The sequence below is a fragment of the Macrotis lagotis genome, chromosome 4 (genome assembly GCF_037893015.1).
Source record: "Macrotis lagotis isolate mMagLag1 chromosome 4, bilby.v1.9.chrom.fasta, whole genome shotgun sequence".
Classification (NCBI taxonomy): Eukaryota; Metazoa; Chordata; class Mammalia; order Peramelemorphia; family Peramelidae; genus Macrotis; species Macrotis lagotis.
The window spans coordinates 199,382,694-199,404,788 of NC_133661.1; the positions used below are offsets into that span (position 1 = coordinate 199,382,694).

Sequence of the window (22,095 nt, forward strand, 5' to 3'; positions counted from 1 at the left end):
TACAAAAAATGAAATAGTTATTACTTGTTTAACAACTTACTATCATTGTTGTCAATGAAACTACCATATTAGGACTCTTAACACTTCAATACTAAATGTTCTATTGTAAGGAAATAGAAATCACCCTTAAAAAGTTGAAGATAAGGGCGGCTAGGTTGCACAGTGGATAGAGCACCCACCCTGAAGTCAGGAGTATCTGAGTTCAAATACAGCCTCAGACACTTAATAATTACCTAGCTGTGTGGCCTTGGGCAAGCCACTTAACCCCATTTGTCCTGCAAAAGCCTAAAAAAAAAAGTTGAAGACAGAAGAATAGCTGAACCAGATCAAATATACCCAGAGAAAACCACAACACAACATTAAAAGCACTGAACGACTGTTTTCAAAGATGCATCAAAGTAGAAAAGGAAACAATGAATATTATTATCCACATAAAGAGATTAATAACTACTAAGCATACACATGTCTATGTATATCTTAATGAAAATGATTATATTTATATATGTTAAGGATATCCTTTTTGAAAATGTAAGAAGAAAATAGATAGGCAGACTTTCATTTTCTCTAACACACCACATCTTTATAGTCACAAAATTGAATGGAAAATATATAGTTTATTGTCAATTATCAAAAAAAGGATTTGACTTGGTAGAGTAATAGAGGTTTAAAACTCTTCCAGCAAGGAATCTCTCATGCAAATGTTGAAATCATTGAAAACTTCTTTGACAAATGAAATCCTCTAATCATTTGCAGCAAGCAAGATACAAAATAGGGTGGCAGCGGGAAGGGAATTTGTATGCTGTATTTTTGCCAGTCACAATAAATAAACTATACAGGGTTCAAATTATTAAAAAGTTTTTATTAACTGCACTATAACATGCAGTTAGCAATCCAATTCATTGTAAACATACGTATAAAAATACACATACATTATATATACACATTTGTGTATAAATAACAAGCACTGATCATGGACTTTGATGATTATAATATGGACCCAGGACCCAGGATTGAATAAGGGGGTTGGATTGAATTTAGGAAATCTTGTGGTGCTTTTAACAAACTCAAGTTTCTCCCCAACACAAAAATCTCTTTAATACAAATGATGTATGGCTATGAAATTAGAACATTATGTTCTGCAAAGAATAAAGTTTGCATGAGCCTTAAAGAATTATACAGACATATTTAAAGTTAGAAAAAGATTACAAAATATCTCCTTAATGACCTGGAAAACAAAGGTGGTGTAAGGACTCTCATTCAGGAAAATGGATGATCAGGAAAGAAAGTCATGTAGAAAGAAACAGGAATAATAGGTGAACAACCCATGTGTTTCAGTAGTACCAATGAAATACGAAGATCCAGAAGAGAATGGCTTCTTACATGTTGGGTAGATTTTCAGTGAAGGATTTATGGGCAAATATAGACAAGAACTATGTGAGACAAGGAGGTATAAAAAGGATGCTATCTATCTTAAAAGAATATTGAGATCATAGAAACATAGCTTCTCGAAACAGAAGATGATTGGTTCTTGTCCTTCATTATCTAAAAAGAGCAAAATGGCATCACTGTGTTGGAGGCAAATTACAGTATAGCACTATGGCTGACCAGACCAATATGAGCTTGAAATGCTCTACCACAGAAGTCCACAAATAGTCCAGGTGAATACCTGGGGTGGTTCCTCTAAACTTACAGATGTCACATTTCCTTTGAGCTGCTTCAATTCTGCCTTCCTCATAGAGCGCAGCACCCTCTCTGATGAGGGCAGGCCATTCTGGGTGGTCCTGTGCAGTGTCTCCCATGCTGCACAATCAATTCTAAAGTTCTTCAATGAGACCTTCAAGATGTCTCAGTATCACTTCTTCTGACCCCCTGGTGAGCACTTGCCCTGTGGGAGTTCTCCATTGAATATTTTTTTTGGGCATGCATACATCTGGCATTCTTAACAACGTGACCAGACCATCATAGTTGCATTCTCTGTAGTAATGATAGAATGCTAGACAGTTTAGCTGGAGAAAGGACCTCAGTTTCTGTTATCTTTTTCTGCCAGGTGATCTTCAAAATCTTCCTAAGAGAATTTAAATGGAAGAAATTCAGTTTCCTGACATGGCTCAGGTAGACCATCCAGGTTTCATAGGCATATAGCAATGAGGTCAGCACAACAGCTCTGTAGCCCTTCAGTTTGGTATCAGTCTAATTAATACCTCTTCTCTCTCACACTTTTCTCTCTGAGCCTCCCAAATATTGTGCTAGCTCTGGTAATGAATGTACCAACCTCATTTTCAATATTAACCTCCTTGGAATGGACACTGTCAATAAGGGAACTTATCCATAGTACTCAAAATTTCTCCATCTGCTGTAATCGATACTGGCTGATGGAGCACTTGTGTTTTCTTGGTGTTAATTGTTAGAACAAATTAGCACAAGCAGCAGAGAATCAATCCATACTTTGTTGCATCTCAGCTTCAGAGGCTGAATCATATGTAAACTGAAGATTCACAGCAACACTCCCTCCTCGTTGGACTTGGCTTGTAGCCTTTTCAAGTTGAAGAATTTTGCCATCAGTGTGGTAGCTGACCTTGAGGCCATGTAAAGGCATTTGATAACATGGCAGAAAACATCATGCTAAAAAGCATGGGAGCAAAGACTCATCCTTGCTTCATTCCATTGGTGACTGGGAAATCTCAATATCATTGTCTACTATCCAGAACCGAGGCATGCACACCATCATGGAACTGATGCATAATAACAATGAACTTCTCCAGGCAACCAAATTTTGACATAATTTTCCATAAACCCTCACAGCTGGGGGTGGCTAGGTGACATGGGGGCAGCTAGGTGGCACAGTAGATAAAGCACCGGCCCTGGAGTCAGGAGTACCTGGGTTCAAATCTGGTCTCAAACACTTAATAATTACCTAGCTGTGTGGTCTTGGGCAAGCCACTTAACCCTATTTGACTTGCAAAAACCTAAAAAAAAACCCTTACGGCTGATGGTATCAAAGGCCTTGATCAGAACTACAAATGTTGTATACAGACCTTTGTTCTGTTCCTGGCATTTTTCCTGGAGTTGTTGGGCAGCAAACACCATATCAATTGTTTCTTGACCCTTTCTGAAGCCACACTGGCTCTCAGGGAGGTGATCTTCCAGGTGAATGATCAACCTATTGAGAAGGACTCTGGCAAGAATCTTACCAGCAATGATTAAAAAAGAAATCCCCTGTGGTTTTCACAGAACAATCTATTCCCTCTACCTTTATAGAGATGGGAGATGGAGGCATCCTTGAATTCTTGGGGGATAACCTTTTCATGCCATATAATCTGGAAAATTTAAGTCAGCTTTTGGATGAGCAATAGACCTTACCCCCACTTTGTAGATCTCAGCTAGAATCGGATCAGCACCAGGTACTTTGACATTTGAAAGGGGCCTTAAAAACCTCTTCTTCAGGAGTAGCTAAGTGGTACAGTGGATAGAGCACCAGCCCTGGAGTCAGGAGGACCTGAATTCAAATCCAGCCCTAGACACGTAATAATTACCTAGTACTATGACCTTAGGCAAGTCACTTAACCCAAGTACGTTAAATTTTTTTTTTACACTCAATGTCTTTATTTCCTGTCCTTTTACAATCTTTTTAAAGTATTTTATTTTTTCCAATTAAATTTAAAAATAATTTTTTAAAAATTTTTATTAAAGATATTATTTGAGTTTTACAGTTTTCCCCCAATCTTGCTTCCCTCCCCCCACCCCCACCCCACAGATAGCACTCCATCAGTCTTTACTTTGTTTCCATGTTGTACCTCGATCCAAATTGGGTGTGATGAGAGAGAAATCATATCCTTAAAGAGAACAGAATTCTCAGAGGTAACCAGATGAAACCATAAGACATCTGGGTTTTTTTTTTTCCAAATTAAAGGGAATAGTCCTTGTGCTTTGTTCAAACTCCACAGCTCCTTATCTGGATACAGATGGTACTCTCCTTTGCAGACAGCCAAAAATTGTTCCCAATTGTTGCGCTGATGGAATGAGCAAGTCCTTCAAGGTTGAACATCACTCCCATGTTGCTGTTAGGGTTTACAGTGTTTTTCTGGTTCTGCTCATCTCACTCAGCATCAGTTCATGCAAATCCCTCCAGGTTTCCCTGAAATCCCATCCCTCCTGATTTCTAATAGAACAATAGTATTCCATGACATACATATACCACAGTTTGCTAAACCATTCCCAAATTGAAGGACATTTACTGGATTTCCAATTCTTTGCCACCACAAACAGGGCTGCTATAAATATTTTTGTACAAGTAATGTTTTTATCCTTTTTCCTCATCTCTTCAGGGTATAGACCCAGTAGTGGTATTGCTGGGTCAAAAGGTATGCACATTTTTGTTGCCCTTTGGGCATAGTTCCAAATAGCTCTCCAGAAAGGTTGGATGAGTTCACAGCTCCACCAACAGTGTAATAGTGTCCCAGATTTCCCATATCCCTTCCACCAATGATCATTATCCTTCCTGGTCATACTGGCCAATCTGACAGGTGTGAGGTGGTACCTCAGAGAAGCTTTAATTTGCATTTCTCTAATAATTAATGATTTAGAGCATTTTTTCATATGGCTATGGATTGCTTTGATCTCCTCATCTGTAAATTGCCTTTGCATATCCTTTGACCATTTGTCAATTGGGGAATGGCTTTTTGTTTTAAAAATATGACACAGTTCTCTGTATATTTTAGTAATGAGTCCTTTGTCAGAATCATTAGTTGTAAAGATTGTTTCCCAATTTACTACTTTTCTTTTGATTTTGATTACATTGGTTTTACCTGTGCAAAAACTTTTTTAATTTAATGTAATCGAAATCATCTAATTGGTTTTTAGTGATGTTCTCCAACTCTTCCTTAGTCATAAACTGTTCCCCTTTCCATAGATCTGACAGGTAGACTAGTCCTGGATCTTCTAATTTGCTTATAATATTGTTTTTTATGTCTATGTCCTGTAACCATTTGGATCTTATCTTGGTAAAGGGTGTGAGGTGTTGGTCTAAATCTAAGTTTCTTCCATACTAACTTCCAATTATCCCAGCAATTTTTATAAAAGAGGGAGTTTTTATCCCGGTGGCCTGACTCTTTGGGTTTATCAAACAGCAGATTACTATAATCCTCTCCTGCTTTTACACCTAGTCTATTCCACTGGTCCACCACTCCACTTCTTAGCCAATACCAAACAGTTTTGATGACTGATGCTTTACAATATAATTTTAGATCTGGTAGTGCTAAGCCACCTTCGTTTGCATTTTTTTTCATTAAGCTCCTGGCAATTCTTGACTTTTTATTTCTCCATATGAATTTACTTACAATTTTTTCTAGCTCATTAAAGTAATTTTTTGGAATTTTGATTGGTAGGGCACTAAACAGATAGTTTAGTTTTGGTAGAATTGTCATTTTAATTATATTAGCTCTACCTATCCATGAGCAGTTGATATTTGCCCAGTTATTTAAATCTGATTTAATTTGTGTGAGAAGTGTTTTATAATTGTTTTCAAAAAGATTCTGAGTCTGTCTTGGCAAATAGACTCCCAAGTATTTTATACTGTCTGAGGTTACTTTGAATGGAATTTCTCTTTCTAGCTCTTCCTGCTGTTTCTTGCTAGTCATATATAGGAAAGTTGAGGATTTATGGGGGTTTATTTTATAACCTGCAACTTTGCTAAAATTGCTGATTGTTTCCAATAGTTTTTTAGATGATTTCTTGGGATTCTCTAGGTAGACCATCATGTCATCTGCCAATAGTGAGAGTTTTGTCTCTTCCTTCCCAATTCTAATTCCTTTAATTTCTTTTTCTTCTCTAATTGCTGATGCTAACATTTCTAATACAATATTGAATAGTAGTGGTGATAATGGGCACCCTTGTTTAACCCCTGATCTTATTGGGAATGCCTCTAGCCTCTCCCCATTGAGTATAATGCTTGTTGATGGTTTCAGATGGATACTGCTCATTATTTTAAGGAACAGTCCACTTATTCCTACACTCTCTAGTGTTTTTAATAGGAATGGATGCTGTATTTTGTCAAAAGCTTTTTCAGCATCTATTGATATGATCATATGGTTTCTGATAGGTTTGTTATTGATATAATTGAGTATACTAACAGTTTTCCTAATATTGAACCAACCCTGCATTCCTGGAATAAATCCTACTTGATCATAATGTATTATCCTAGTGATGACTTGTTGTAGTCGTTTTGCTAAGATTTTATTTAGGATTTTTGCATCTATATTCATGAGGGAAATAGGTCTATAATTTTCTTTCTCTGTTTTAACTCTTCCTGGTTTAGGTAGCAGTACCATATTGGTTTCATAGAAAGAGTTAGGCAGAGTTCCATCTTTCCCTATTTTTCCAAAGGGTTTATATAGGATTGGAACCAATTGTTCCTTAAATGTTTGGTAGAATTCACTTGTGAATCCATCAGGCCCTGAAGATTTTTTTTTTAGGGAGTTCACTAATGGCTTGTTGAATTTCTTTTTCTGAGATAGGGTTGTTCAGGTATTTAATCTCTTCTTCATTTAACCTGGGCAACTTATATTTTTTAAATATTCATCCATTTCACTTAGATTATCAAATTTATTGGCATAAAGTTAGGCAAAATAATTTCAAATTATTACTTTAATTTCCTCCTCATTGGTGGTGAGTTCACCTTTTTCATTTATAATACTAGCAATTTGGTTTTCTTCTTTTTTTTAATCAAATTGACCAGAGGTTTATCAATTTTATTGGTTTTTTCATAATACCAACTTTTGGTTTTATTTATTAATTCAATAGTTTTTTTGCTTTCAATTTTATTAATTTCTCCTTTGATTTTTAAAATTTCTAATTTGGTATTTGATTGGGGATTTTTTATTTGTTCTTTCTCTAATTTTTTTAGTTGCATGTTTAGTTCATTGATTTCCTCTTTCTCCAATTTATTCATATAAGCATTTAGAGCTATATCCCCTGAGAGTTACTTTGAATGAATCCCATAGGTTTTGGTATGTTGTTTCATTATTATCATTATCTAGGATAAAATGGCTAATTCTTTCTATAATTTGTTTTTTGGTCAACTCATTTTTTAAGATGAGGTTATTCAGTTTCCAATTTGCTTTGGGTCTATATCTCCTTGGCCCAGTATTGCATATAACTTTTATTGCATTGTGATCTGAGAAAGATGTATTGACTATTTCTGCCTTTCTGCAGTTGATCATTAGGTTTTTATGTCCTAGTACATACATGGTGAATTTTTGTATAAGTTCCATGTACTGCAGAGAAAAAGGTATATTCCTTCCTATCCCCATTAAGTTTCCTCCATAAGTCTACCATATCTAATTTTTCTAACAATCTATTTACCTCCCTAATTTCTTTCTTGTTTGTTTTATGATTTGATTTATCTAGATCTGATAGTGGGAGGTTGAGGTCTCCTACTAGTAGAGTTTTGCTGTCTATGTCTTCCTGTAATTCTTTCAGCTTCTCCTCTAAGAATTTGGGTGCTGTCCCAATGGGTGCATATATATTCCATATTGAAATGACTTTATTGTCTATGGTACCTTTTAGGAGGATAAAGTTTCCTTCCTTATCTCTTTTAATGCTATCTATTTTTGCTGCTGCTTTGTCTGAGATAAGGATTGCTACCCCTGCTTTTTTTACTTCAACTGAAGCAAAATATATTTTGCTCTAACCTTTTACCTTTACTCTATATGTATCTCTCTGCTTCAAATGAGTTTCTTGTAAGCAGCATATTGTAGGATTCTGGCTTTTAATCCACTCTATTTGCTTACGTTTTAAGGGAGAGTTCATCCCATTCACATTTAAGGTTATGATTACTAATTCTTTATTGCCCTCTGTGCTATCTTCCCTCTGTTTGTATTTTTCCCCCTTCCCCCCCCCTTTTATCCATATTCCCCGGTATTTTGTTTTTGAATACCACCCCCTTCAGTGTGTTTGCCCTCCTATATCACTCCCTCCCCTTTCTTTCCCCTTTCCCTGTTCCCTTTCCTTCCTTTTGTTATTTCCCCTTATTTCCTCCACTCCCCTTCCCTTTCTCTGTCCCCCTTCCCCTTTTCCCCTTTTACTTCTTGAAAGGTGAGATGTTTTATAAGTTAACTGAGTATGTGTAGGTTGACTTTAAGCCAAGTCTGATGAGAAGAAGATTCAGGTGTTTCTCCTCTACTCCCTTTTTCTGCTCTATTACCATAGGTTTTTTGTACCTCTTAGTGTAATGAGATTTGTCCCATTCAATCCCCTCCCTCCTCCCATCTCTTTCCTGTCCCCCTTTTTAGGGAAGTATTGTATTTTTTTTAGATCATTCTATCTAAGTCATAGAAAATTCTGAGTGTCTGTCCCTTCTAGTTCAGTATATTCTGTTGAATAGAGTCCAAATTCCTGAGAGTTATTAGAGTCTTTCTCCCCAGTGGAGTTAAAGCCAGTTACATCCCATTAGATATCAGTCTCATGGATAGGTCATGGATGTCCAACATTTCTGGCTAGGTATATTCTCTCTGTTAGAGTTATATTTCTCAGGATTCTCAGGATTTATGAGCGTCTCTACCCCCCCCCCCCATGCTGGGATATAGCCAGTTTCAACTTGCTGGATTGCATTTTTTTTCCCTTTTACTGCCCCCCCTTTTTTTTAACCTTTTCATGTGTCTCTTGAACCTCCTGTTTGATATCCAAATTTTCTGTTTAGCTCTGGTCTTTTCATCAGAAATTTTTGGAATTCTTCCATTTCGTTAAATGTCCATCTTTTTCCCTGGAAGAGAAGGCTCAGCTTTGCAGGGAAGTAGATTCTTGGCTGCATTCCAAGTTCCCGTGCTCTTCGAAATATCTCGTTCCAGGCCCTTCGATCCCTTAAAGTTGATGCAGCCAGGTCCTGCGTGATCCTTACTGTGGCTCCTTGATATTTAAATTGTTTCTTTCTGGCTGCTTGCAGGATTTTCTCTTTTATCTGATAGTTCTGGAGTTTGGCCACAACATTCCTTGGTGTTTTCCTTTTAGGATCTTTTTCTGGTGGGGATCGATGTACTCTTTCAATAACTACTTTTCCCTCTGATTCCATGATGTCAGGGCAGTTTTCCATCACTAGATCCTGTAATATTAAGTCCAGGCTTTTTTTCTCTTCAATGTTTTCAGGAAGTCCTGTAATTTTCAGGTTCCCCCTCCTCGATCTATTCTCGAGGTCAGTGGTTTTGTTGATGAGGTATTTCACATTTGCTTCTATTTTTTTCTATTTTTTGATTTTGTTTAACTGACTCTTGCTGTCTTGTGGAGTCATTAGTTTCTGTAGACTCCATTATTTTTGGGGGGGAGGAGTTTTCTTCATTAACCTTTTCCAATTGGTCGATTCTACTTTTGAAAGAGCTTTCCATTTGACCAATTGAGGTTTTGAGAGAATTAATTTCTTTTTGCATTTGCTCATTTGAGGATCTGAGAGAATTATTCTCATTTTGCAAGGTATTAATTGTCTCCCCCAAATTTTCCAGTTGATTTTTAAACTCCTTCCTTATTTCTTCAAGGAAGTCTTTCTGTGGTGGAGACCAGATTGTATTCTCCTCAGAGGTTCCAGGTCTCTCTGGGTTGGGGTCTTTCCCTTCCAGGAATTTTTCTATGGATCCACCTTTCTGCTGACCCTTCTTCATTATGCTAAGACCTTGAGTTGGGTGGGGTTGGTTCACCTGGGCTTGGGATCTCTAAAGGCTTTACTGAGTGCAGTTTCTCTGGCTGGCCAGTAGGAGGTGCTGGTTGCACTCTCTGGGGTGTCTGTGACCTTGGTTGCCAGGCCTTCTCCCTTTGCTTGAGGGAGGGGTTGGCGCTATTGAATTCTTTTGCCTTCAATCAGTGGTGGGCTTTACCCTGGCCTGAGGTGATTCCTCAGCTGGGCTGGTTCTTTTGCTCACACACCTGGGCCTGAGGCAGAAATAATTTGCATTTGTTTGAGAAGAGGCCTCAGTGCAACAGGCGTGGGCTCAGAGTTTCTCAGACCTGAGGAGCCCAGGGATGGTGTCTGCAGCTCTCCTGCACCAGACCTCTCCCCGCGGTCCCTTCCCCAAGCTCCAGGGGGACAGCCCCAACACCAGCTCCTCTGCTTCCCTGTGGACCCAAGCTCTCTTCGTCCAGCCCCACCGCTGATCCAGTAGGTCCGGCTCTCAGGCTCTCAGACTCCCAGTTCCATTTCAGCTGTTGGTCTGGCTGATCTTCCCTGGGAGCTCAGACTCTCTTGCAGGTACTCAGCCAAGGCTGCTGCAGGAGATGAATCCTGAGGTAGATTTTCCTCTCCTGGCTTTTCTTTCTGGATTTCCTGGTTCGGATTTCTTTTAAGAGGTTTGTTTCATGTGATAGATGGGGAAGAGATCAGGAGACTTTAGAACTGTGCCTGTCTTCTCTCCGCCATCTGGCCCCCCAAAAAAACCAGTACGTTAAATTTTAAAAAAACTCTTCTTCAGTTGGAATTTCAGGTAGGGACTGACTGATTTCAACTGACGTAAATGGCTTCTGCATTGATTGATAATGGTCTGTTAAGAACACTATGGAAGTATTCAGCCCATCTATCTAGAATCATTATATGGATCCATCAGCACTGAGTAGTTGAGATACATCATAGGTCTTTGGCCCATAACTAGCCTTTAGGGCATCAAAAAAGCATTTTGGTTTGTTATTGTCCATAAAACAAGAAGATATATTTATGTATATATAAAGATATACACATAGAAAGAGCTATATGCAAACATATTTAAGCTATATATACATATACATATATGTATGTTACAAACATGTGTGAAATGTTTATTTCAATGATGAAGTAGAAACTAAAAAGGTAAGTAACTTCAAGAATGACTGCAATGGCTGCGGCCCTGGGACTCGGGCAGGGGCAGCCAGGAGATCCGCTCCACCATGTTCCTGTCCTTGTCCCTCTGGGTGGGGGCCGCGCTCGTTGCCCACAGGGGGACACAGATGAGATGCTTACACAAAACAGCTGTGCAAAGTGGAGCTGGAGGAGCCTTATTTGTGCACAGAGATACTCCTGAAAATAACCCAGATCTCCATTTGATTTTACACCAGAAAACTACAAGAGGATAGAAGCAATTGTAAAGAATTACCCAGAGGGACATAAAGCAGCAGCTGTACTTCCAGTACTGGACTTAGCCCAAAGGCAGAATGGATGGTTGCCCATCTCTGCCATGAACAAGGTTGCTGAAGTTTTGCAAGTACCTCCAATGAGAGTTTATGATGTAGCAACTTTTTATACAATGTATAATCGAAAGCCAGTTGGAAAGTATCATATTCAAGTCTGTACCACTACACCTTGTATGCTTCGGGATTCTGACAGCATACTGGAAGCCATTCAGAAAAAGCTTGGTGTTAAGGTTGGAGAAACTACACCTGACAAGCTTTTCACACTAATAGGAGTAGAATGTTTAGGTGCCTGTGTAAATGCACCTATGGTTCAAATAAATGACAATTACTATGAAGATTTGACACCTAAGGATATTGAAAAGATACTTGATGACCTAAAAGCTGGCAATGTTCCAAAACCTGGACCAAGGAGTGGACATTTCTCTTGTGAGCCAGCTGGTGGTCTTACATCTTTGACTGAGCCACCCAAAGGACCTGGTTTTGGTTTGCAATCAGGCCTCTAAGTAATTAGTATCAATTTTTTAAGGAACCCTAAACAAATCTGTGAAAATATTTCTCACTCCATTAAAATAACTGAAAACAAATCTCCCTACAAATGCAAATGTTTAATATTGTATATTTTGGTTTGTGTTTACCCTAGTGATGACACGGCCTTTACAATTAATACTATGTAAAAAAAAAAAAACACAGAACATCCTCTTTAAAACTTTTTGGATGTTTTTGGCTAACATAAGCATAAGTTGTAGTAAAAACATTTTTTCCTAAATATATCCATTTCAGCAACATATTTAGTTCACATTTGACATAAAAAGTATCTTATAAGAATTAAGTGTCATTTTTATCACATTTTAGTTTTTAAAACTATTTTGATATTTTGCTGCTATTTTAATTACCATTGAGTTAACATAATGATGATAGTTAAGTGCTATTTAAATGTTCGCTATGTGCCATGCACTGTGCCAGGGATATATGTGTTTATACAAGTCTATCAAATGGTAAACTTACTTGAATCATAACTTTAGGTAGTGGAATAAGAAATTATCCTGTTTTCAGAACTGTCACTTTAAAAAGGAAAGCTTCCATCATGTATAGACATACTAATATTGCCTTTGGCTATTTTGACTCAGAAAGATTACTAACAATTCAGACATTCTTTTTAGTGGTACAGATAACACAAAATATATTTCGTATTCAAGTTAAAAAAATACCGATAATAATTCTGCAGGGTTGAATTAGTTTATAGTTTTTACTTTGAAGTACATAGGTAAATGACTATTAAATTTAAGTTTCTAAAAAAAAATAGAATGACTCCAATGAATTTATAAGTAATAGAGCCTAGCTATACCATTAAGGAGGAGTTCAAGGAATATCTTTTGATGTTCAGAGCATATTCCTAACTTTTGAGCTCGTTATAAAGAGCAACTATGATAATTTTGTACAAAACATCCTTTAGACTCATTGTATCATATACTCAGATGGGCACTTGTTCTGAGCCAGGAATTTTTTTTGGTCCAACCAATAAATACATCACTTTAGAGCACAGAAATGATTAGACAGTAATAGTTAAGAGTCCCAAAAGGCAACATTCCCTCTGCTCCCCAATTCCTGCTGAAATACAACTTATCATATCTTGGATCAGGGAAAATTTTGACTGGAAATTTTCGTTTAAAATTTATATATATATATATATATATATATATATATGGCACTTGGAGCTCTTTGAAAGAAATATCTTTCTTACATATGTTAAGATCATATAGGATTCCTTAAAAATGAGGAGAAACTATGAGGCAATTAATGAAACAGATAAAAATAATTGTTTTTTGAAAAGTTGGGTCCTGGTTTCATATTTATTTTTTAGTTTTTGCAAGGCAATGGAGTTAAGTGTCTTGCCCAAGGCCACACAGCTAGGTAATTATTAAGTGTCTGAGGCCAGATTTGAACTCAGGTACTCCTGACTTCAGGGCTGGTGCTCTATCCACTGCACCACCTAGCTGCCCCTCGTTTCATATTTTTAAAACAGTAAAGCCAAAATTAATATAACAATGTCTAAAGCTTGATTATATTAGGAAACCCAAATATAAAAGTCTGGATAATTTCTAAGTTTTCCCAAAACCATAATCTTTCATTTTAATACAAAATGATATGCAATCAATTACTTTCAATAAGTCACCTTTTGCTGATATTAAAACATTAAATACTGTAGGTTAGAATAATATTTTTAAATAATGAATTTTAAATAAAATCACTATAGTCTGACATTTTTATATGCTCATAAAAACATATTTTGTTCCATCTATTTTTATTAAATGAAATGTGGCCTGTTGAAAGACATGAACTACATATTTTTACTGAAAAAAATGTTAGTTCGAAATATGAAGCTCTACTCATTTACTTTTAACACTGAATGTGAACTACAACCAAAGAAGTTTACTTGACATCTATTAGTGTTAGTTCTGGAGAAATATGTTGAAACTATCTTTTAACTAAAAACAGACATTTGAAATAATCCAACATCACTGCTTTGCAGTGATATGTATGTAGAGCATAGTACTATACTCCACTCAATCTAGTGTCTGTCAAATGTGATCTAACATCAAATAGGGCATTTGTCTACTTATCCCTGCAGAGGCAAGGATATAGATAAAAGTTCATTTGAATTCTGGTGCAAGGGAGCAAAAAAACTAGGCTCACCACAGTCGAGGCATTTATGTCTTTCTCATATTTGTTCTCAGCTAACTTCCAAAATGAACAACAATTTCACATAACTAACTTATTTAAAGGACCACAAGTTAATGTACCTGACAAGATAGATGCATGTTTACCTTTCATGGGAGAAAAAGAGCAAGAAATATGGAAATATGAAGACAGGAGAAAATGTTGAAAAACAGACCATTTAAAGGATTTTTCATCATTTTATTCAGGTTCTCCTATTATCAAATATGTTTGTGTTCAAATGTTAGCTTCACAAACACCAACTTTTTGAAACCAGTTCTACCATAAACAGAAACTTAGTACATTAAAAGATAGTACCTCTCATGTTCTCTAAGGAAATTGTCCTTAGAATCAAATCAAATCAAATGGTACTAAACTCTGATATGCCTTTTACCTTGTCTTTTAAAGTTTGATCATCTCCCAACCCCCAGGCCCCCTGGACCACCACAACTCCTACACCTTCTGTGTTTTTCCAGTTCAACCACAAGAGCAACTACCAAGCATCTAGAGTTCAAGGATATCCTTTGCAAAGGTTTCAAATCATTCCTGAGATGGGCCAAGAATTATATGTGCTGAATTGATGCTGAGTGAAGTAGATAGACTCATGAGAACACTGTACACAGTAATAGCAACATTGTGGAATGATCAAATGACAATTGATCTATGATTAACTCCTCAGCAATATAATGATCCAAGACATTCCAAAAGATTCATGATAGAAAATGTTATTCACATCCAGAGAAAGAACTAAAGGAGTCTGAATGAAGATCAAAGCATATTAATTTTACTTTTCTGGGGGTTTTTGTGGGTTTTTTTCCCTTTTGTTCTGTTTCTTCTTTCACAATATAATGTGGAGATATGTTTAATATGCCAGCATATATATACCTATATCAGATTGCTTGTTGTCTTGATGAGAGAGGGGGCAGTGGGAGAGGGAGAAAAATTTGGAACTCAAAATTTTATAAAAAAAATTGAAAATTATCTTTACATATAATTGGAAAAATAAAATACTATTTACAAAAATAATGCATATTAAACTACAAAAGACTATGTGCTGGTAATTGTGCTAAGCTCAAGGGGTATAAAAAGCAGAAACACATTCCTGCCCTCAAAGAGTCTACATTCTACTAAAGGAGAAGATATACAAATAAAAATATTATACAACATAATTGAGTGGAAGGTAATCTCAGAGAGAAAATACTTGCAGTCAGGAAGAATGGAAAAAGACTTTTGTAGAAGCTAGCATTTGAGTTGTGTCATGAAGGAGGTGATAGGAAAACAGACCATTTTTGATATGGGGGCCAGCTAAGAGAAAGGCATAGATAAGAGTACCTTTTGGAAGGAATCTGTATAAAGTATAAAGAAGGTTTAATAAGAGCTGGGTTGTGAAGAGCCAGAGGACATTATATTTTATTCTGAAGGCAACAGGGAGTCACTGGGGTTTATTGAGTAGGATGGTGCTATGGATAAACCTGTGCTCAAAAACCTGTGCTCAAATACCCCTAGTTTCCTCACAGAGCAACTCAGAAACCAGTCTCAGATGAGTCACAGAGGAGTCCTGATCCCTCATCTGCTTCCATCTACATTTAGTCCAGAGGTCTGCTTTGTGCCACTCAAAACCTCATTGGATGAGATACAGAGAAAAGCAGGTCCTCCATCCCTGTCCTGGCCTCCCCTCAAGCTCCTAAAGCAGTGTCACGATTTTCAAAGCCTGCTCCAGTGTTTGGTGGTAAACCAGTATTCCCAGAAGTATTGGCTGAGCAGTAAACAATCCCAGCTGCTTGCAACATGTCAGGGAATAACAAACAGTAGCAACAGTCCAAACCACTAACTTTGACAAGAGTTGAAGAGAAAGTAAATAACCACAGGAGAAAGCCATAGGCCATCTGATAAAAAGGGAGAAGAAGAGAATATATTTAGGGGAGAAAGGAGGAAGGCATATCACAGCTTTAATACTCTAGTAGTATGGTTTGGATGGTTCCAAAGTTCTAGAACCTTTAGGATGGTACTTCATTGAGAAACAATATCAACAATACAGAATTTGCTGTGTTATTAAGTGGATTCATGGCATATCAGAGAAATTCTGAAGGATAATCAATTAACAGTACCAAGCCCTATGCTCTTCCATTTGAGTTCCCTCACTAGAATATAACTTCATTCTGGAACTATATGATTTACAAAGGAAAGCTTGAAAAATAAACCTGAAGACAGCAAAAAAAAAAAAAAGATTAGAGAATAGAAAGGATCAGGGGGAGAAGTTAAAGAAACTGAGATTATTGTGTTCAAAGTACAGAAGGATAAGAGGGGAACTTAGTCATTTTCAATAAATATATGGCAGAATATAATATGAGCTAGTGACCAGCTAAACACTGAGAACAAAAGAGAGACAAACTGGTTTAAAATATTAAAAATAAAATTTTAATTAAAATAATAAATAAACAATTTTCAGGGTAAACTCTACCTACTTTTCCTTGTTCAGCTAAAGAAGTATTCCTCCTGCTATCTCAGTTCACAATTCTTTCCCCTTTCTCTGTATTCCTGTAGAAACATCTGGACCATATAATTAATCATTCCATACTTCAATATGTCTAAAGATTTATTATCTCATCAATGAAGGTATCTCTTCTATGCCAATTGCAATCCATTCCTTTGCATAAATTAATGAAAGTGGGGTCCACCACCCAATTTTCCTAATGTTGTATGGATGCCAAGGAAGGACAATAGCTGTTAATAGTTATTGTTCTGTGATCAGTCCAGCTTATTTCTCTGTAATGACAATCTTTACAAAAACTTTCAAATTAATTCTTTGTTTATAATATGTTATGGCCTGCTTACAACTATCATGTGCTTTTCCAGTGGCCTCTGTTTCCAACTTCGGTTCTTCAGATACATGATCATAGCCTTGCAGCATTATTAAAAGAATATTGTGCCTTATTTTCAGGGAGAATTTCAGTGTTATTAAAAGAACTGCACAGTTTTACAAAGGTTATTCAGTCTTCCTGCCTCCTCCTCCCATTCAGGTCTGGTCCCACAACACTGTCCATTTGCAATGTTTGTCCAAAATATACATGCATATTATGAAAAGGTTGTATAGAATGTCCATCCAACTGTGCATATCATAGTCTAGACAAGAAGCATTCTTCATTCACTTGGCTTTTCCTGTGTGGATCATAGGATCACAGTATCATCAATTTAAAATTGGAGTGGAATGCAGAAATCATCAAGTGCACCCCTCTCATTTTATAGGTCCTGAGAAATTAAGTTACTTGCCCAGAGTCACGTAGTATTTGGGACAGTATTAGAACTCAGGTCTTTTCAAATCCAAGTACAGCTTTGTGACTGTGGTAAAAGTGCAATCTCTCAAAGTCCTGGGCAACTCTCTAATAGTCTAATTAGGAGAAAAATGAACACTGGTTACAAGATGCTTTCTTATTGAAAATTCTGTATGTCAATAAAGTTACAGGTATTGATAAAAAGAAATCACTGACAACCTAATGTCATAACTTCACTACTTTATATACAGTTAAGATGAGATGAAAAATCATTATGCAAAAACAGCAAAAAAGTAGAATACAAACAAAAGACAAACAATAATAATTCCCTTCCAGGGAAGTTTTCTCTTATGTGCCAGTCTAAGTCCCTCCTTAAGGGATTTAAATACATGACCTAAACACTTTAATGATAGGGCAAATCTTCCAAAACGTCAGTAGGGAGATAATATGTGTTCAATAATATTTGTCTAAAGGAGATTATAATCATTCCTATATCTCTATCACAAAACATTTACTTTCAAAATCTAGTAACTGACTTCTCCATATGTAACAGAAATTTCTATTCCAAGAATTTAAAAAGCATAAAGTAACCATGGAATCATCTACAACAAAGGAAATGGTGATAATAAATCATGGATCCATGGCAAATGAGACAAATGTTTATAGCTCATAACTTGATCTAAAACATACACACATATAAACTCACACACATACACACAATTTTTTTCAAAATAAGACCTATTTCCACTGATTTTTTAAAAATTTCTCAACATGGAATTACAGAGCAGTAAACTATAATAGGACAAGCAAGATGCTGAATTAAGTTTCTCTATCCTTGGTTGTCAACCAAATATCAAGGTAGGTCCTATGGCATATCCTGGAGACTTTGATTGTATGGGGCTTTTGTTTTTGTTTCCTGTGGACTTAGTTCAATGAAATGGCAGGCCATGGAATTAGGCTAGGATACTAAGGTTACCAAAAAAAAAGTTCTCCTTAACACAAGTAGTAGTAAACATGATTTATATTTCTTTTTAATTTCCTCAGAATTCAAGAAATATCAGAATACCAAAAAAAATGCTGGCTCAGTATGTCTGAATCCAAATCCAAAACGAGGAAAAAATTAAGGGAGAAAAAACTCCCAAGTAAGAATTGCCCAGGACTAGTTCCAGAATGAGGAATTGAGTTCAACATAATCATGTTATTAATGATGTAGAGATTAATATAACAAAGTAAGACACATTCTATGTCTCTTTGCACTAAGAAAAACATCATAGTTTAACCCATCACTAAAGTCTTCCATAAAGGAAACCTTTATCAAGAAAAAGACTTATTATTTTTTAAAAACTAAACACTAGGTGGCACTGCTGTACCTTATCTTTTCCACCTAGATCCTTTCCATGCAATTTTCTTAAGACCAGTAGTAGAGAATTCATTGATGTAATACCACTTTAAGAAAATCTGTTGAGTTCAAAATCTGTTTATATTAAAAAAAAATAATAAAATAACAAAAACAATCTCTATAAAATTACTTTTACTTCAATTCACCATATAGAACTTTAAGAACATAGATAAAGATAAACATTTGTACTAGATTTCAGTGACAGAGGATTTTATAGTAAAATGACTTCCAGGGACTTCCAAAGGATGGAGGAAGGAAATGTAGATTTGCCAAATGGATTGCTTCCCATACTAATGCAGTCTCCAAAGCATCTCTCCTATTGACTCCCTCCTATTGACTTACACAACCACTACTATATTTTAAACTCTCATCACCAAATTTGATAGATTTTTAGGCTCCCTAGATCCTGCCTCTCCCTTCATCCTTTTGCTTTGATATTCCTAAAACATCAAGAACTTCTGGTGGCTCCCTTATGTTTCTAGATAAAATAAGAAGTCTCTTTCTAGGGAGATAACTCCTTAGTCCCTCTCACAAACTCACCTGGGTGCTTTTTAACAAATACAATATTTGATCTCTCATTTCTCTTCCTTTGTAAAAAAATGTTACCACCATCTGGAATGCTGCCACTTCAAGGCCAAGTGAAGTTGTCTTGACTTATATCTTGCCACTGGACTCAGATGACTCTGGAGGAAGATTGAATTGGACAACTTTGCATAGCCTTTCCTCCCTTAAACTGAAAGTCAAGACAGTATCTTCTTATCATTGGTCCTCTTCAAAAACAAACAACAATCAACAAGGCCAAGTGCACTAACCACCTTCCCCAAAAGGATTTTCCTGTTCCTGTTGCTAGAGCTCCTTCCCATTCCCATTCCCATCCCCATATTACTTTGTGTATATATTGCATTTACTTATCTATGTATACATGGCTTCATCACAGCCAAGCCCTTTAAGTGGAGAAACAGTAATATTGCATCTTTGTACCCTCATCCCCTAACAAGTCAATCACTCATTTATTAAGTGCCAGTCACTGCACTAAGTGTGGGAGATATTTTTTTAAAGAAAGATTTTGGGGCAGCTAGGTGGTGTAGTGGATAAAGCACTGACCCTGGAGTCAGGAGTACCTGGGTTCAAAACTGGTCTCAAACACTTAATAATTACCTAGCTGTGTAGCCTTGTGCAAGCCACTTAACCTCATTTGCCTTGCCAAAAACCAGAAAGAAAGAAAGAAAGAAAGAAAGAAAGAAAGAAAGAAAGAAAGAAAGAAAGAAAGAAAGAAAGAAAGAAAGAAAGAAAGAAAGAAAGAAAGATTTTGTTTTGAGTTTTGCAATTTCTCCATCGTTCTTGCCTCCCTCCCCCACCACCCACAGAAGGCATTCTGTTAGTTTTTACATTGCTTCCCTCTTGTACATTGATCTCAGTTGAATGTGATGCCAGAGAAATCATATCCTTAAGAAAGAAAAAAAGTATGAGATAGTAAAATTACATAATAATATCATGCTTTTTTTCTAATTTGATGATAATAATCTTTAGTCTTTCTTTAAGGTTAATAATTCTTTCTCTGGATACAGATGGTATTCTCCATTGCAGATAGCCCAAAATTGTCCCTGGTTGTTGCACAGAAGGGATGAGCAAGTCCATCAGGGTTGATCATCACCCCCAAGTGGCTGTTAGGGTATACAATGTTTTTCTGGTTCTACTCATCTCGTTCAGTATCAGTTCATGCAAAACTTTCCAGGCTTCCCAGAATTCCCATCCTTCCTGGTTTCTAATAGAACAATAGTGTTCCATGACATACATATACTACAGTTTGTTAAGCCATTCCCCAATTGAAGGACATTCACTTAATTTCCAATATTTTGCCACCACAAACAGGGCTGCTATAAATATTTTTGTACGAGTGATATTTTTAACACTTTTTTATCTTCTCTTTAGGGCATAGACCCAGTAGTGGTATTGCTGTGTCAAAGGATATGTACATTTTTGTTGCCCTTTGGGCATAATCCCAAATTGTTCTCCAGAAAGGTTGGATGAGTTCACAGTTCCAAAAACAATATATTAGTGTCCCAGATTTCCCACATCCCTTCCAACATTGATCATTTTGCTTTCTGGTCATATTGGTCAGTTGGATAGGTTTGAGGTATTTCAGAGATGCTTTGATATGCATTTCTCTAATAAGTAATGATTTGGAGCAATTTTTCATATGATTGTGGATCTCTTTGATTCCTCATCTGTAAATTGCCTTTGCATATCCTTTGACCATTTGTCAACTGGAGAATGGCTAGTTTTTTTGAAAATTTGACTCAGTTCTCTGTATATTTTAGAAATGAATACTTTGTCAGAAATACTAATTGCAAATCTTGTTTCCCAATTTACTACATTTCTTTTGATCTTAGTGGTTTTGCCTGTGCAAAAGTGCAAAAAGTTTTTTAATTTAATGTAGTCAAAATTATCTAGTTTGTTTTGAATGATGTTCTCTATCTCTTCCTTGGTCATAATCTGTTTCCCTGTCCATAGATCTGACAGGTAAACTACTCCTTGATCTTTTAGTTTGCTTATAATATTGTTTTTAATGTCTAAAACCTGTATCCATTAGGATATTATCTTGGTATAAGGTATGAGGTGTTGGTCTAATCTAAGTTTCTTCCATACTAACTTCCAATTTGCCAACAGTTTTTATCAGAGAGAGTTTTTATCCCAATAGCTGGACTCTTTGTTTTTATCAAATAGCAGAATACTATAATCATTTCCTATTGCACCTAGTCTATTCCACTGGTCCAGCACTCTATTTTTTAGCCATTACCAGCCAGTTTTGAGAACTGATGCTTTATAATATAATTTTAGATCTGATAAGGCTAAGCCACCTTCTTTTGTACTTTTTTCCTTGAATCTCTGGAAATTCTTGGCTTCTTATTTCTCCATATAAATTTACTTACAACTTTTTCTAACTCATTAAAGTAATTCTTTGGAATTTTGATTGCTAGGGCACTAAACAAGTAGTTTAGTTTGGTAGAATTGTCATTTTTATTGTATTAGCTCGACCTATGAACAGTTGATGTTTGCCCAGGTATTTAAATCTGATTTTATTTGCATGAGGAGAATTTTCTAATTGTTTTCAAAAAGTGTTTGAGTCTGCCTTGGAAGATAGACTCCCAGGTATTTTATTTTATCTGAGGTTACTTTGAATGGGATTTCTTTCTAGCTCTTTCTGCAGTATCTTGCTAGTCATATATAGAAATGTTGAGGATTTATGAGAGTTTATTTTATATCCTGCTACTTTGCTAAAGTTGCTACTTATTTCTAGTAGTTTTTGATGACGTTTTGGGGATTCTCTAGGTATACAATCATGTCATCTGCAAAAAGTTAAGAGTTTGGTTTCCTCCTTCCTTCCCTATTCTATCCATTCAATTTTTTTTCTCTCTTATTGCTGAGGCTAACATTTCTAATGTGATATTGAATAGTAGTGGTGATAATGGGCATCCTTGTTTCACCCCTGATTTTATTGGGAATGCCTCAAGTCTATCCCCTTTACATATAATGCTTGTTGATGATTTCAGATAGATGCTGCTTATT

The 22,095-nt window shown here is 36.3% G+C and overlaps 1 protein-coding gene and 1 pseudogene across 7 annotated transcripts in view; one reads left to right on the forward strand and one right to left on the reverse strand.

Moving 5' to 3' along the window:
• FSIP1 (fibrous sheath interacting protein 1) overlaps window positions 1-22,095 on the reverse strand; it is a 322,107-nt gene that overhangs the window by 113,701 nt on the left and 186,311 nt on the right. The gene's annotated exons all lie outside the window — the stretch shown is intronic.
• LOC141522018 (NADH dehydrogenase [ubiquinone] flavoprotein 2, mitochondrial pseudogene) lies at window positions 10,897-11,642 on the forward strand (annotated as a pseudogene).